Source organism: Scomber japonicus, chromosome 10 (genome assembly GCF_027409825.1).
Source record: "Scomber japonicus isolate fScoJap1 chromosome 10, fScoJap1.pri, whole genome shotgun sequence".
Taxonomy (NCBI): Eukaryota; Metazoa; Chordata; class Actinopteri; order Scombriformes; family Scombridae; genus Scomber; species Scomber japonicus.
In genome coordinates, this window is record NC_070587.1 from 25,856,386 (window position 1) to 25,872,408 (window position 16,023).

At 40.1% G+C, this 16,023-nt stretch overlaps 1 long non-coding RNA gene and 1 pseudogene across 1 annotated transcript; both read right to left on the minus strand.

Moving 5' to 3' along the window:
* Nucleotides 1-7,129: 7,129 nt before the first annotated feature.
* On the minus strand, nt 7,130-7,239 carry LOC128367149 (uncharacterized; annotated as a pseudogene).
* A 3,886-nt stretch (nt 7,240-11,125) lies between these two features.
* Nucleotides 11,126-11,617, minus strand: LOC128366604 (uncharacterized). The gene is made up of 3 exons (XR_008321867.1): nt 11,604-11,617; nt 11,423-11,484; nt 11,126-11,286 (listed from the first exon to the last, which is right to left on the minus strand). It is a non-coding gene; the product is annotated as an uncharacterized LOC128366604 (long non-coding RNA).
* Nucleotides 11,618-16,023: the final 4,406 nt, after the last annotated feature.

Here is a 16,023-nt window from a genome sequence, read left to right on the forward strand (position 1 = left end):
ATGTTTCGACAGTCAAAGTATATTGCCATCCATTGCAGACCATGGGACACCGGTTCGCATCCCGGCTGCCGGACTCTTGCTGAATGTCATATTATGATTCTAAATCTAAATTAATAAATTAATGTTACAGTAATAGAATCCGTATAACCAGCTGATTCTCTTATTGAAACGTTTAACAAGAGATGACGGGTAAATAGGCTAGGCTACGTTATTAAAAAGTTATAATAAAAAATACAAGCGTACTCAGTCTGAGCGAGAAACGCCTGATACAAACATAGTGGAGAAGGAGAGTTGACCAAGGAACATCCAGAGAGGAGAAAGTTAGAAGAACATTTAATATAAAAGAAGGACTTTGACCAGACAAGGACCCGCGGACACATCAGTGTGGTTTTCTAACGGTGGAGGGACAGACAGAGACCCTGCGAAGGGACAGACGGAGACCCGGTGGAGGACCTGAGGGTGAAGACGCTGCTGTACTGGACAGGTGAGTAACATCAGCTCTGCTTCACATAAACTGTCAGGTTACCTGCTGACATTCAGCTCACTGTCTAGTTAGTCATGATATGTTGTTGTTGTGATGTTAGCTGTAAAGTAGCAGAGTTGTTACTACAGCTGTTTGACTCTCTGCACGTTAGCTTAGCAGCTAACGTTAGCATCGTGCTAACGTAACCTACAACGTAGCTGCTGTGTATCTGGTGTTTGTTCACTGCTTTCAAAGTGTTTACAGTCATGAAGACATAAACACAGACTGTCTATCACAATAAGATTATTTGGAGTGATACGCAGGCTAACATGCTATGTTATCATTAGCTTCAACTCTTCTCACTGTAGTTGTGTAAAATCAACCTAAACAGCTAACTCCTGCTAGTTTTTACTCCGTTGTGTTTTATTACATAAACAGATTGATACATAGATAAACAGATTGATACACAGATAAACAGATTGACTTTATTGATCCAATATTTGTAAGATCTTGATTTAGAGCAGCATGTTATCCAGTATATATAATATAATGTCTGTTTAATTCAGCTAAAAAAAATCAAGGTTTAGTTTAGTTTATTTGGATCCCCATTAGCTGTTACTCAGGCAACAGCAACTCTTCCTGTTGTTTAAAAAAACATATATTCCAGAATAATGTTAAACGACTCCGTCTTAATCTATCTTCCACCTTCAACCAGACAAGATCAGCATGCATTTGGTCTGTACTTTTTCTTATTGAACACCGGAGTGCAAGACGGGCTGCTCTATATTGTACTAATTGAAGCTTATACAGCTCTTTATTAGCTGCACTAGACCAGATAGCTGAGCAATAATCTAGATGAGACAGTATCAAAGCCTGAATAACCTGTGATGTGGTACTTGGCGTAAGAAAAGAGGAGCATCTTCTTATAACAGATATTCCTCTCCCCATTTTCCCAATAATTTTATCAATGTGATTCTGCCATGATAGTTTACTATCAAGGGTGACCCCGAGACGTTTAGCCTCACTGACCTGCTCTATACAGCTGCCCTTGATGGATATGAATAACTGCTTCTCCTCCCTTAGTGCATACATTGATCCAAAAACAATACATTTGGTCTTAGACACATTCAAAACTAAATTGTTATTCTCTACCCAATCTGAAATATGTTTAATTTCATTTTGAAGGAGAACATTTAACTCTTCCACACTGCTTGATGACATATATACAGTAGAATCATCAGCAAACATAGCTAAACTGGCTTTACAAAACAAGAGGCATGTCATTGGTAAAAAAAATAGAATAGAGCAAAGGACCCAAGCAACACTGTACTGTCTTGACAGGTCTGGTTATTTCCAAAACAAAAATACAATCAGCACATATTTTCTCCACACAGTTGTTACAATCCAACTGTATATGAAAGTTTAACATTGCACATTACTGCAGCCATCACATCAATCTTCTCAGTTATCCAGTAACAATGGCATAAGACTGATAATGGGTCTGTATTTATTCTTTTTAAAGGCATCCCAGACACAGATCTTCAGCCTTTTCCCCAGTTCAATATCCCATTTCTATTCCCCTCAATAAATGTCCTTTCCCTCAGTCATGCCTCCTCTCCCCTCTGTGTCATATACTTATGGCGCTTTTCCACTACACAGTTCCAGCACGACTCGACTCGGCTCGGCTCGATTTGGGTTTTTTGCGTTTCCACTTGGGGTAGTACCTGGTACCTGGTACTTTTTTAGTACCTGCTCTGCTGAGGTTTCAAGCATGACGAGCCGATACTAAATGTGACGTCAAAAGACTGCCGGCCACTGATTGGTCAGAAGAGTTGTCGCTGGAAGAGTCATGAGCCGTCCCACACAAGAATCAAACCCGCCATTTTTAAATACCAGCAACAGTGTTACAGCCATAAGGCTCAATGTTGTTACTTTGTGTGTGACAGAAAGCCACATACAGCAAGTACACCATCGCCTCCATGTCCTCCATTGTTTATGGGTTTGTGTCGCGTATAAAACGAAGTCATGGCAGTATCGCAGAGCCGTGCTATGACGACACCGCCCACGTTGAGTAGGTACTTCTTTAATGGAAAAGGTTGTTCCTTGAACTGAGCCGAGTCAAGGCGAGTCGAGTCGTGCTGGAACTGTGTAGTGGAAAAGCGCCATAACTATCTTCAACTAACAACTGAGTATCGTATTATGTAAGACTTTATACTATTTACAAATATGTTTGTGTACATTTTTCTACTGATATTGTGATTGTTCTGTTTTATACTGATAATAATACATAGATTAAGTAATTTTACTCTGCAATGATAAATTGAAAAATGTTATTACAAACACCCATGTGTTGTTTTCCATATTTATTTTCAATTTTCAGCAAACAATGAGAAAAAAATAAGTTGAAACCTACAAAGTGAATATGAGAAACTTATAAAATTAGGGAAATACAGTCTGGGTGACAGATCTCCACACAGAGCAGCTTGGTATCACTACTCTTCTGCCCAAGTTCATGTTGCTTCATGTTGGAGGGAATCTGCATCTCTGGCAGAAACACCAGGCTGGCTGACCCTGGACAGGGTGAGGTGATGCTGTAGGTCTCCAGGTGATGAAGGCAGGGTGAGGTGATGCTGTAGGTCTCCAGGTGATGAAGACAGGGTGAGGTGATGCTGTAGGTCTCCAGGTGATGAAGACAGGGTGAGGTGGTGCTGTAGGTCTCCAGGTGATGAAGACAGTAAGTTGAACATCATGCTTGGGTCTCTCATCAGACAGTGCAGCAGCTGATGAGACTGCTCAAGGTCCAGGTCCTGAATTATCTCCTGAAATGAGAAAATTGTTAACATTTCATTAGTGTTCATAAGTCAGATTTTATTATGACCAGATGCAGTTTTCACATTATATGTTGAGCCAGTGTCAGTTCAGAGTAGGGCTGGGCGATATGGCCTAAAATCAATATCACGATATATTGAGCAGTTCACCTCGATAACGATAAATGGACGATAACTACCACCAGAGCGATAGATATAACATATGTTTAGATATAACATAAGTTATATCTATCGCTACTATCGCTGACTACCACCACCCCGTGCGCTAAAAAAACTTTGGCCACTAGATGGGGCTGTGGCAGCATAATTGCTCCACAGCCAGTTAAAGATTCCCCTGCACCTATTTATTGCAACTATTTTTTTTATTGTCACTTTAAAAAAAAAGGCCTGTAAAACCTACAGTGTCTAAAAAATAAATGAAGATACAAATTAAGTACTTTTAGTTCAGATTTATTGAACAACTAAGCACAACTGAACAAGTTTAAAAGTATAAAATAACCTGCATATTAAAATACAATGTCTTTGTCACATTCAAGTCGTCAAGTAGCAGGTTCTCTGCATCCCTTGTAAACAAAATAAATAAAATAAATAAATTTAACAAAGGCAATGCCATCAAGTGCAAAGGCATATTCTCTTTAAAGGCCTGGAGGTAGTGTAACTTGTAAACAAATAATAATGTCATGGACAAAAATGTCACTAAACTGAAAAAAAGTATTGCAAATAAACACTTAACACTGCCATATAACGGGTGACAAATGACAACTCTTTTAAACAAATACATTAAATAGTGCAGTATGCAAAAATGTCATTAGAACACTGAAAATTAAGAATAACAGGGGCTTGAACAAGGCACTTAGAGGGGGCAGCAAACTCTGTATCCTCACCTCTTTACTAGCATTTACTCGAGGTTCTTGCTAAGAAACACTAGCATGTTTACCATTTCAGGTTTCAGGCTGGATCTGAGGCATGTAACAATGTTTCCTCCAGAACTAAAAACCCGCTCGGATGGGGAGCTAGTTGCTGGTATGCAAAGGTACTTTTTTGTCACCTTACTTAGAGTGGGAAAATGCACCTGATGCTCTCTCCACCAATCTAGTGGACTTCCCTCACTATCCTGCACAGGAGACATCAAGTAGCTGCTCAGCTCTGCTTCTACTGCTTGCTCAAGTGACACAGTGGGTGCAGTTGAAGGAGTAGCCTCAGTTCCTTTGAAAAAGCTTCCCAGTGATCTCTTGTGCTTCTTTGCTTGTTATGATGTAGAAGGCTGACGCTCGGTGCTCTCTGTGGTACTTGCTGTGTGGTCTGCACCTGCTGCCTTCATTTCTGTTTTCACTTTCTCCTGAATGGCGGTAACACGGTCTGCAGAAATGTATGCCGCTTTAAATCTGGGGTCAACAAAACTGGCTGTGTCCAAAAGCTCTACAGTGGGGGGATCTGAGAACTTGTCATCAAGGTAGGAAAGGATGTCAGATTTGATGGCTTTGGTCAGCGCCACATCATCATCTTCCTCAGCCAGCACTCGTGTGTGTGTGTAGAACAGGCTTCACAGATGAGATGGTGACATACTCTTCCCCTGACAAGGCATCGGTGAACTCCACCAATGGAGCGAGAGCTTTGTTGACGGCCTCCAAGACATCTAAGTCAGACCATCTTGGAACAAGATGCCTTGATGCTCTGTCATCAGCGAGGACCTGTAATAATAATAATAATAATAATAATAATAGTAATAATAGTTATTATTTTATTTATATTGTACTTTTCATCTTAAATGAGAGATCACAGCAATTACAATAAAGGCTACTAAAATCATTACCTGAGCCCAGCCACTAAAAAAGACACACAATAAAATAGAGTACCAAGGATCATAGAACCTACTTGTGTGATGGCATTCTTCTGCTCCAGGATCCTTGCTGTAATCAACTGCATGGATCCCCATCTGGTTGGACATGCCGTTTTGAGCTTGTGCGTTGGCAGGTTCATCTCTACTTGTACCTTGCGTAATGCCTTCTTCTTTTTCCAGCTGTAGGAAAATGCACTGACGATCTTTTTGCAGACCTTCATTGCCCATTCCACAGTGGCTTGATTTTTCAGAGCGTTTTCTGAAACACACACGCAGACATGTTAAGAAAAAGAAAAATGGCTATAGCCATTAAACTGTAATTTTGTAGCTAGAACGTTACTGCTGTAGCTCTAGCCTATTATCTATTATTATTAAAATGTGCACACTTACCAATTGCCAGGTGCAGCCTATGCCCAAAACATTGCACCCGCATCCAGTTATTGAGCTCAGCGGCTTTCACAATATTTGTGCCGTTGTCAGTTGTAATGGCGACAAGGTCCTCTTCTCTGATGTCCCACTTTGACAGCATCGTTCTCAAACCCTGTCCAAGCATCTCCCCCGTGTGATCAGATGGGAAATATGCCGTCTCAAGGACTCTGGTGCGCAGTTTCCATTTCTCATCGATATAATGCACTGTCAGACTGATATAGGGGTCCATAGTGCGACTGGACCAGAGATCGGACGTGGCTGCAACGTGCTTAACATCTCTCAACTCAGCAGCGACCTTTTCTCTCTCTGTTTTGTACATGCTGGGAATCACAGTTTTTGAAAAATACTTTCGCGATGGCAGGCCGTATCTCTTGTCGACGGTTTTCATGAGGTGTTTGAACCCCTTGCACTCCACCGTAGCAATGGGAGCCATGTCTTTAGCTATATTGTAGCCTAGGGCATTAGTGATTTCGATCCATCTTTTTGATGTTCGCTCATATTGTTGAGTACTAGCAAATGCTTCAGTTAATGACTGTTGTCTGGGAGCACTTTTTGCTGGTCCTGCTGATCTCTTCTCGCTTTGGGCTTTTTTTACTTCGTCGTATTCAACCACGTGGTTGTATTTCAGGTGGTGGAAAAGGTTAGAGGTATTGCCCTGGCTGGTGACGACTGTCTTTTTGCACAACTTGCATTTCACCTCTTTCTGAACAGTATCTTCCCTATTGAACCCAAAATGTTGCCACACGATTGACGAAGCGTTTTTCTTCGGAACAAGCTGCTGCTCTTCCTCCTCCTCCACCAGGTGTACCTCCGCCGCCGGCGCTGCAGCTACCGCTTCCACGTTTGAACTGTCCTCCATTTCGTCACCGTTGAGCCTAGTGGAGCCACGTGACTACATGCTACGTGTGTAGTGTCTTAAAGGGACATGAACACAGCCTACCTATACACACATAGCCAAAAGACAAAAAACACTTTTCTTTTCTCTTTTTTTAAAAACCGAATATACCGACATGGGCAAAATGACGTCGGTTATGGTCGTAAATTTCGGTATCGATACATTTTCGGTTTATCGCCCAGCCTTAGTTCAGAGGTAATGCTGTTACACTGATGTAATCTGGATTCATTTCACAGGATAGGGGTATAGCCTTACTACAGCCCCTACATCTAAGTAAGGCTATAGCCTTACCTTGATGAGGTCAATGTGTGGATGACTCATAAAATCACAACAACTGATTAGTCTACATCTAAGTAAGGCTATAGCTGATATTTCATTGGACATTACATTTAGTTACAGAATTAACATTGATGGGAGAAAGACAAAAAATGGCAAATTTTAAACATTAAGATACAATGATATAGAAAGATCTAAAACTATAATACGTGGCTGTTGTCCAGGACACTTCTTGGCTGTTGTTCAGTATTGGGAATACTCCTTGCTCTCTAGTCCTATGAATATGTATACGTATATTATTTGTTTTATTCATATGGATGTAATGTGCAGTACCAGTCAAAGGTTTGGACACACTGCTCAATTCAAGACTAGTGGGCTCATGACAGCTGAGAGGAAAAAGCTTACAGCACCTGGTATTCCCAGGCGGTCTCCCATCCAAGTACTAACCAGGCCCGACCCTGCTACGAGATCAGATGAGATCGGTGTTCTGGGTGGTATGGCCGTAAGCGATGAAGCAGGCTGCAGAAACCCCATTTAAAGCTACGCCAGGGCCCGTTATACCCGCCCGTGTCATTGAAGGAAGTAAAAATGGAATTTTTCACACATTCTATTCACTGTAGACATAATCCATGTCACATATAGCAGATACCACCATACCATCAGCCACATATACCTAATCTTTACACTTTATACCACACCATTCCTACCTACAGTGCCTTCAAATACAAATTGATATCTCACATATTTACTGTATACTACCTATTTGCCCATATTATGATTATTTCTAAAGCACAAAATCCTCCATTCAGCCAAGTGTGCAAAGGACAACACTTAATATGAAAACACATTCATAATATAATGTGTGTATAGCTAGGGGATTGATTTGGGATATCACAAAACTGCACATCTGGTTCTCTTATCAAATCTTTTATATGTGATTTGCATTAGATCCTATCAATACGTTTATGATTTTTTTGTTTTTGTTGTTTTGTATTCATGAAAAATTCATTACCTACAGTTAATCTTTAGGAATATTTCAGCTCTCCAAGATTATGTTTCTGTTTTACCTCCAAATGGCTTGGTAGAACTTTTTTTTGGACCTAGTTGCATGTTTCCTGAGTTCCATGTTATCATAACTGATAGAACCAATGGCCCGAACTTTGAAAATAAATCAAGTTTTTCTTATTCACAACTTTGGACAGACCTTCCCATTCACTTGAATGAGAAACTGATCCAGCAAATCTGTATTGTATTAAGACAGACAAATAAAACCTGCACCTATCCTTTAATGTATGTTTACACTTTCTTATGTTCTCAGATTGAGTGGCTGCAACCTATCAGAGAGAAGCTGTTAGCTTTGGCAACAGTCCTCAGCTCGAAGTCCTCCAGTCTGACAGAGCTGGACCTGAGTAACAATGACCTGCAGGATTCAGGGGTGAAGCTGCTCTCTGCTGGACTAGAGAGTCCAAACTGTAGACTGGAGAGTCTCTGGTCAGGATTCAATCTGTTCATCAGATAACTCTTTAAATCTCTATTTAAATTTAGAACATTATCACTGAACAAAGGACCAACCTTTATAGTATTTTCTGTGACTGCTTCTGTTGCCAATCTTTGGCATAGCTTCTGGCAATCATGTATTATTGTGTCATCATGAGAATATTTAGTTCTATTATCTAATCACTGCATCACTGCTGTTAAAGCCTATCAGACTAAATACATTTCAGTTTCCCATTCATTTGTTAATTCATTCATTAGTCCCCATTTCTGCTTGCAGGCTGTCAGGCTGTCAGATCACAGATGAAGGATGTGTATCTTTGACCTCAGCTCTGAGGTCCAACCCTTCCATTCTGAGAGAACTGGACCTGAACTACAATCACCTGGGAAACATGGGAGTAAAACTGCTCTCTGCTGGACTTGAGAATCCACACTGGAAACTTGACACTCTCAGGTATGGAGAGAACCTCCAGCATTTTTAGTCACTGTTTGATAGAGGTCTACCCTTTGGAAAGCCTTTTACCCATCATACTGTCAACCTGTGTCATCACAAACAAGTGTGTTGTGATGTTAATGAAAGGAATCTCAGTGTGTAGCTGAAATGTGGAGACTGTAGGGACCAGTGTGTGGGTGTCACAATGTATTTCTGTTGTTTACGGATGCTGTGGTCCTGCTGGCTTCTTCAGACCATGTAATACAGTGACAGTCAAAAGCTTAGACACATTTTAGACCATTTCTAAATCAAGGGAATGGGTAGGTCTGTCCAAACTTTTGATTGGAACTGTACAATCCATGTTGCCTCAAGTGGCTAAAAGTTAGAGCCAAGTTTGACAATGTTGGGTTAGGGTTAGGTGTCTTGTTCACAATTCCTTTAGCATCAGCAGTGATGTACCACACTGGACTGCTTGTGGTGAAGGAGCAGGGCCTAAAACCTGTTTTAAGCTTCAATCTGTGGTTAAAAGCTTTGGTTAATGACCAAAATAATGGGATCAAGAATATATGTGGTAAAAATGGTTTCCTTCATAGGGTGGTTAGATTCACCCTCAATGTTAAAATAAGGAACTGTGTGAAGAGCTCAGAGGAGCACCATTGCACCTGTCTATTGAAATGATGGAGTGTATTTTCTTGTTTCAGGGTTGACCATGGAGAGCGATGTTTGACACCAGGCTTAAGAAAGTGTAAGTTAAGTTTTTTGCTGGATTCCTAAAACCAAAGCTTTTGTTTCCATCATTCTATGGAGACTGCATGAAACACAGGCTTGTAGACTGTCAGAAGAATGGCATCTCAAATTCTAATCTTTAGTTTCCACTCAACATTAGAGGCACATAAAACTGAAGTTTGAGCTTGGTGATTTTTGTGTGTTACCAGAATGTTATTTTAAGTCATGTTGACGCCGTATTCCTTAGGTTTTAATTGATAGCCTATAGATCCTTATCCTTATCCTTATAGTTCCTTAGACTTTTATCAAAGAACAAAGATCTCTTCCAGCACAGTTGGTCAGTCACCTGACACACATATTGTGTGTTAATGGGATTTCTTTCTGATCAAGTGTCATAATTACAGTTAAGTGTCAAAATGTTAGTCATAAATCAGTTCAGTCCTTTTGCATTTTGGTGTTATTAAAAAACAAACAGGCTGGTGTTTAGAGATGTATCACTTTTCATGATAAATAGGACAAATGTTACTGTTTAGGTTTCATTCTTTGGTCAAATTTTCCACCAAATTCCACAAAGGAGGTCCAAACCAATAATGAATGAATGCATTTGTATGTAGCCTGCCATATAGCCACTGTTGGTCAAACACTGAATGCTCCCTCAGCTCAGTAGGTCTTGAATGCAACCCCAGGCTTGGCCCCGCCTCTAATCAAGGTAAGGTTATTTAAGACACCTGTGTACCTTTGTTCTTCCTTTTCTGCTGCCATGTGTTCTGGACGGAGGTCGGTATGCTGAGATTTAACTGCCACAAGTTCTTGTTTCTGAGTGCTAACTTTGGTTTTTATGCTTAGTTTCTCTGTTGGTGTCTCCAGCTCGTAGACCCTTTTCTCTACTATGGTGGAAAGTGGTGCCTGGACAGTTTGATTCTATTGTGTATGCAGGTGGCTAACTAACTCTGTCTCTTTTTGTAGGATACCATCTGCTGCTGCTTTTTGCCTGCCCTCTTTAGTACAGCCTTATAAATATTAGAGATTAGGACCATCTATTTTTGTTTAACCTTTGTAGTTGTTTGTAGTTTTATTAGATTTAGTGGAGTTGTGGGCCAGTCTGCTGGGACAGGTTTGTCCCTCTGGTTGAGGTCCCTTCACAAGTGAGTACATGTTAGCACACCTAGAGATCTGCTAGACCCAGTCCACTTGTTTTAACTATTGGTAGTATATTCTGATTTTAATTTTTAAACTGAATTTGTAATAAATACTTTTACATTTTAACTCAATATTGTCTTTGAATCATTTACTTGTCAGCTTATTCTTGAAAAATGTATTGGACTCTATTTTGGAGTCACTGACTTTTTACAATAATTCATTCTCCGAGTGGTCTAGTATCACATCTGGTCACTTTCAAACCATTAGCACTGCACAATGTACAGCAGTTCATTTTGGATACAGTCCTGCTGGAAATGGTCCAAATGCACCATTTCCTTATTAGAAACAAGTGTTTACTAACCTCATTTGGTTACATACTCAACCAGTGTGCTTAAAGTGCCACTTATTTGAAACTTGCTTTAGTTTGGATTCTGCTAATTGTCTTATACCTACAATGTAGACATGTATAAACTTCTTTACACTCTAAAGCATGTAGTTGTGAGCTATTGCACAGTCTGTTGAATACACTCATAATGTAGTCAAATCTGGGGGGGGGGGGGGGGCGGGAGCCTAATATAAACCACCAAACAGTTGCTGCAGATTTTTCAAGTTTTATTCAACCATCACAGATCTTACATTCCAGTAAAGTTGATGTAATCAATGTTTGACAGTTTAAATTTCATCCTCAAACTCAGGCTGAGCAGAAGTGCCTGGTCACATCCCAGCAGGTGGACTCCAGTTCTCCACACCAGTCAAGCAACACTAAAAAAAAAGAGAACACATTACTAGAGAGCACTTGAGTTTTTAAACACATTGCAATTCACATGTTAGCTTAATAGAATGTCTCCACAGCAGATAGGGAAGTCTGCCATGGCAGTACAGGATTGGGGATACATACCTGACATCAGTCTTGGTTCCTGCTGTGTACTGCCCCCTACAGGCCAGCTGCTCCACACACTGCTGTAGAGAAAATAGTTAAAGCAGGAACAATACTGATCACAGCCAGCTGCTATGCTCAGGGTTTGATCATCACCACAGCACTAAGTGCTTTAATATAATTATTGGTTTTGCAGCATGACCTTCATCTCCACACTGAGTAGCTCTGCCTGCAACAGTCAACAAGAAAAATTTACTTAATTAACATCATAAGTCATATGGCTACTTTGAAAACTTATTTTCTACCACCACCTATGAAAGTTCAACTTCAAAGCTTCCTTATAGGAGTGAGTCTGAAGTGTGCAACCTTGTACTTTCGTTGGGCTAAGCTCTGCAGCAGCTCAGCGACAGACTCTAAAACAACCTGCAACCAAATACAGAGATACTCTACCAGCACTGTAACACTGAGCCAGACACACACTACCTGGACAGCTGACTGAGGACTGGAGTGAAAGAAACAGCCACCATGATGTGCATCTACTGCAACTTAAACATTTTGCTGTCTTTTTAAAATCACTAAAAATGATTTGATGTGAAAAATAAAGAAATGTAAAGTTCTGGGACATGACTTGAATGCAATGTGAATCTTAAAGTGAACCATCACAACTCTGTATACACTTTTACTCCAAATAAAAAGGGCAGGAGGTTGGTAGTTTCATCCCATGGCGGGCTCTGTCACCGGGGACCCAGCATCTCTGAAACAAAACATAAAGGTCACAACTTGCTGCAATGGAGCCAACAAGCGTCACAGAAATTGATTACTTAATTACTGGTTTATATATTTATTTAAAGTAAGGTAAACCTTGTGAGGTAATATAAGTGCTCAAGTTCAGCTGCGTGATTGAACACGTTCAGTAACGTTAGCCGGCAGCACAGTAACTATCCAAGTTGCACAGCCTCACTCAGGTGTTATGTGCAAGTCTGTTCCCCCGTCTATATGTGTCCCCACAAAATAACCCAAACCAGTCCTATTCTGATGTGGTTAACTTTAACCCAAGTTTACCTTAACCCCAACCAGCTAAAGTAACCATAACTTAAGTTTACTAGGAGGGGAACGTTATTCGAAGATGAACCGACTTTAACACCGGCAAAAACCGCCAAAAAACGACTCATATAGGCTAATAAGCGCCATTTTATAAAAGTACTTAAAGTTTCTCACGAATTGAGTACAATAATACATTTCTTTAAAAAATCCTAAATTCTTACCACGTTTAATTAAACAGATATCAGAGTCACCTCTCTCACACGCGTTCTGTTTCTTCCATTGACTGTACTGAGATCCAGAGCGAAAGGCACGCTCATATTTATAACATACGGCTGTCGCAGTGCATTATGGGAAGAGAAGCCCTTCCAAAGATCGTCTCTTAAACAGAAGGACCACTAGTTTATTTCCCCCTGGACGATATAACAAAGGTTTTGAAAATATTATGGCCTATTTGTTGAACTTATTCGTGTAAATATATTATTACTGTGATAAATAAATGTAAACATTGTCACTACAGTTCAATAAGCTAGTTAACTGTAATTCACAGTTCCACCAACAGAATATACAGTGGCTTTATATGAGAAAGTTGCAAACTAATTATATAATTCATTCCATCATTTTAAGTCTTCCACTGGGAGATGTTTTCAGGACATCCCTCATACCCTTGCAGTGTTAGTATGAAGTAAGAGAGCTTTCTTGTAGAATTTTAAATCAGTATAGACTGGATAGGCTATCATGAATATTATTTCATATATTTTTAATCAGGTGATCTCATCAGGATCAAAATATATTTCACAAAAGAGTGCAGAAATACACACTTGGTCTACAGCAGTGGTCTCCAGTCCTGCTCCTGGAGAGCTACTGCCCTGCATGTTTTATACACACCTGATTCTAATTATTAGCTGAAGCTCGTTAAGGGGTTTGATAACGTGCTAATAATTAGAAACAGGTGTGTTAGAGTGGGGAGATACCTCAGGGCAGTAGCTCTCCAGGAGCAGGGTTGGAGACCACTGGTCTACAGCATCTGAAACAAATGAGAAACCATTGAATAGACTCAAGGTTAAAAGCCGGCCAGTGGGATGAGAAAGATGGACTAACTGTGAATTAAATAAAATATGTGTGATGTGTTCTTTCATATTAGATTTCACATTTGATATTTCACGTACACAAATATATTAGTGCATTTGGAGAAAAACTGAAACTGAGCAAATGGTCCAGTTACATGAGAGCAGATCAGTTTGATTAAAAAAATGTACAGTTATGTTCAGATCTACCATACTGGCAATCTGGGTAAGTAAGTGCCCAGGGGTCCTTGAGCAGAAAGGGGCCCTTTCTGGTCAGGCTTTACAGAAATGTTGATAATTATGGTCACAGTAGTATGTCTGAAACAACATATGGAGTTACGACGTTTCCACATGACAGCAGCAAAGGTCCCTTCCCGGATTTGAACCAGGGACTCTGCCGTTATGTGGAATGCGCTTTAACCACTCAACCACCCAAGCACCCCCACTCATGTGTTTTTAATGGTATTTGGCAACAATGGCCTACAGCAAAGAAGAATAAGATCTATCAGACTTTGCCCTGAGGTATCTCCCCACTCTAACACACCTGATTCTAATTATTAGCACGTTATCAAACCCCTTAACGAGCTTCAGCTAATAATTAGAATCAGGTGTGTATAAAACATGCAGGGCAGTAGCTCTCCAGGAGCAGGGTTGGAGACCACTGCTGTAGACCAAGTGTGTATTTCTGCACTCTTTTGTGAAATATATTTTGATCCTGATGAGATCACCTGATTAAAAATATATGAAATAATATTCATGATAGCCTATCCAGTCTATACTGATTTAAAATTCTACAAGAAAGCTCTCTTACTTCATACTAACACTGCAAGGGTATGAGGGATGTCCTGAAAACATCTCCCAGTGGAAGACTTAAAATGATGGAATGAATTATATAATGAGTTTGCAACTTTCTCATATAAAGCCACTGTATATTCTGTTGGTGGAACTGTGAATTACAGTTAACTAGCTTATTGAACTGTAGTGACAATGTTTACATTTATTTATCACAGTAATAATATATTTACATGAATAAGTTCAACAAATAGGCTATAATATTTTCAAAACCTTTGTTATATCGTCCAGGGGGAAATAAACTAGTGGTCCTTCTGTTTAAGAGACGATCTTTGGAAGGGCTTCTCTTCCCATAATGCACTGCGACAGCCGTAGGTTATAAATATGAGCGTGCCTTTCGCTCTGGATCTCAGTACAGTCAATGGAAGAAACAGAACGCGTGTGAGAGAGGTGACTCTGATATCTGTTTAATTAAACGTGGTAAGAATTTAGGATTTTTTAAAGAAATGTATTATTGTACTCAATTCGTGAGAAACTTTAAGTACTTTTATAAAATGGCGCTTATATGAGTCGTTTTTTGGCGGTTTTTGCCGGTGTTAAAGTCGGTTCATCTTCGAATAACGTTCCCCTCCTAGTAAACTTAAGTTATGGTTACTTTAGCTGGTTGGGGTTAAGGTAAACTTGGGTTAAAGTTAAGCACATCAGAATAGGACTGGTTTGGGTTATTTTGTGGGGACACATATAGACGGGGGAACAGACTTGCACATAACACCTGAGTGAAGCTGCGTGACTTGGATAGTTACTGTGCTGCCGGCTAACGTTACTGAACGTGTTCAATCACGCAGCTGAACTTGAGCACTTATATTACGTCACAAGGTTTACCTGACTTTAAATAAATATATAAACCAGTAATTAAGTAATCAATTTCTGTGACGCTTGTTGGCTCCATTGCAGCAAGTTGTGACCTTTATGTTTTGTTTCAGAGATGCTGGGTCTCCCGGTGACAGAGCCCGCCATGGGATGAAACTACCAACCTCCTGCCCTTTTTATTTGGAGTAAAAGTAAACAGAGTTGTGATGGTTCACTTTAAGATTCACATTGCATTCAAGTCATGTCCCAGAACTTTACTTTTCTTTATTTTTCACATCAAATCATTTTTAGTGATTTTAAAAAGACAGCAAAATGTTTAAGTTGCAGTAGATACACATCATGGTGGCTGTTTCTTTCACTCCAGTCCTCAGTCAGCTGTCCAGGTAGTGTGTGTCTGGCTCAGTGTTACAGTGCTGGTAGAGTATCTCTGTATTTTTTCTTTGGTTGCAGGTTGTTTTAGAGTCCGTCGCTGAGCTGCTGCAGAGCTTAGCCCAACGAAAGTACAAGGTTGCACACTTCAGACTCACTCCTATAAGGAAGCTTTGAAGTTGAACTTTCATAGGTGGTGGTAGAAAATAAGTTTTCAAAGTAGCCATATGACTTATGATGTTAATTAAGTAAATTTTTCTTGTTGACTGTTGCAGGCAGAGCTACTCAGTGTGGAGATGAAGGTCATGCTGCAAAACCAATAATTATATTAAAGCACTTAGTGCTGTGGTGATTATCAAACCCTGAGCAGTGATCAGTATTGTTCCTGCTTTAACTATTTTCTCTACAGCAGTGTGGAGCAGTTGACCTGTAGGGGGCAGTACACAGCAGGAACCAAGACTGATGTCAGGTATGTATCCCCAA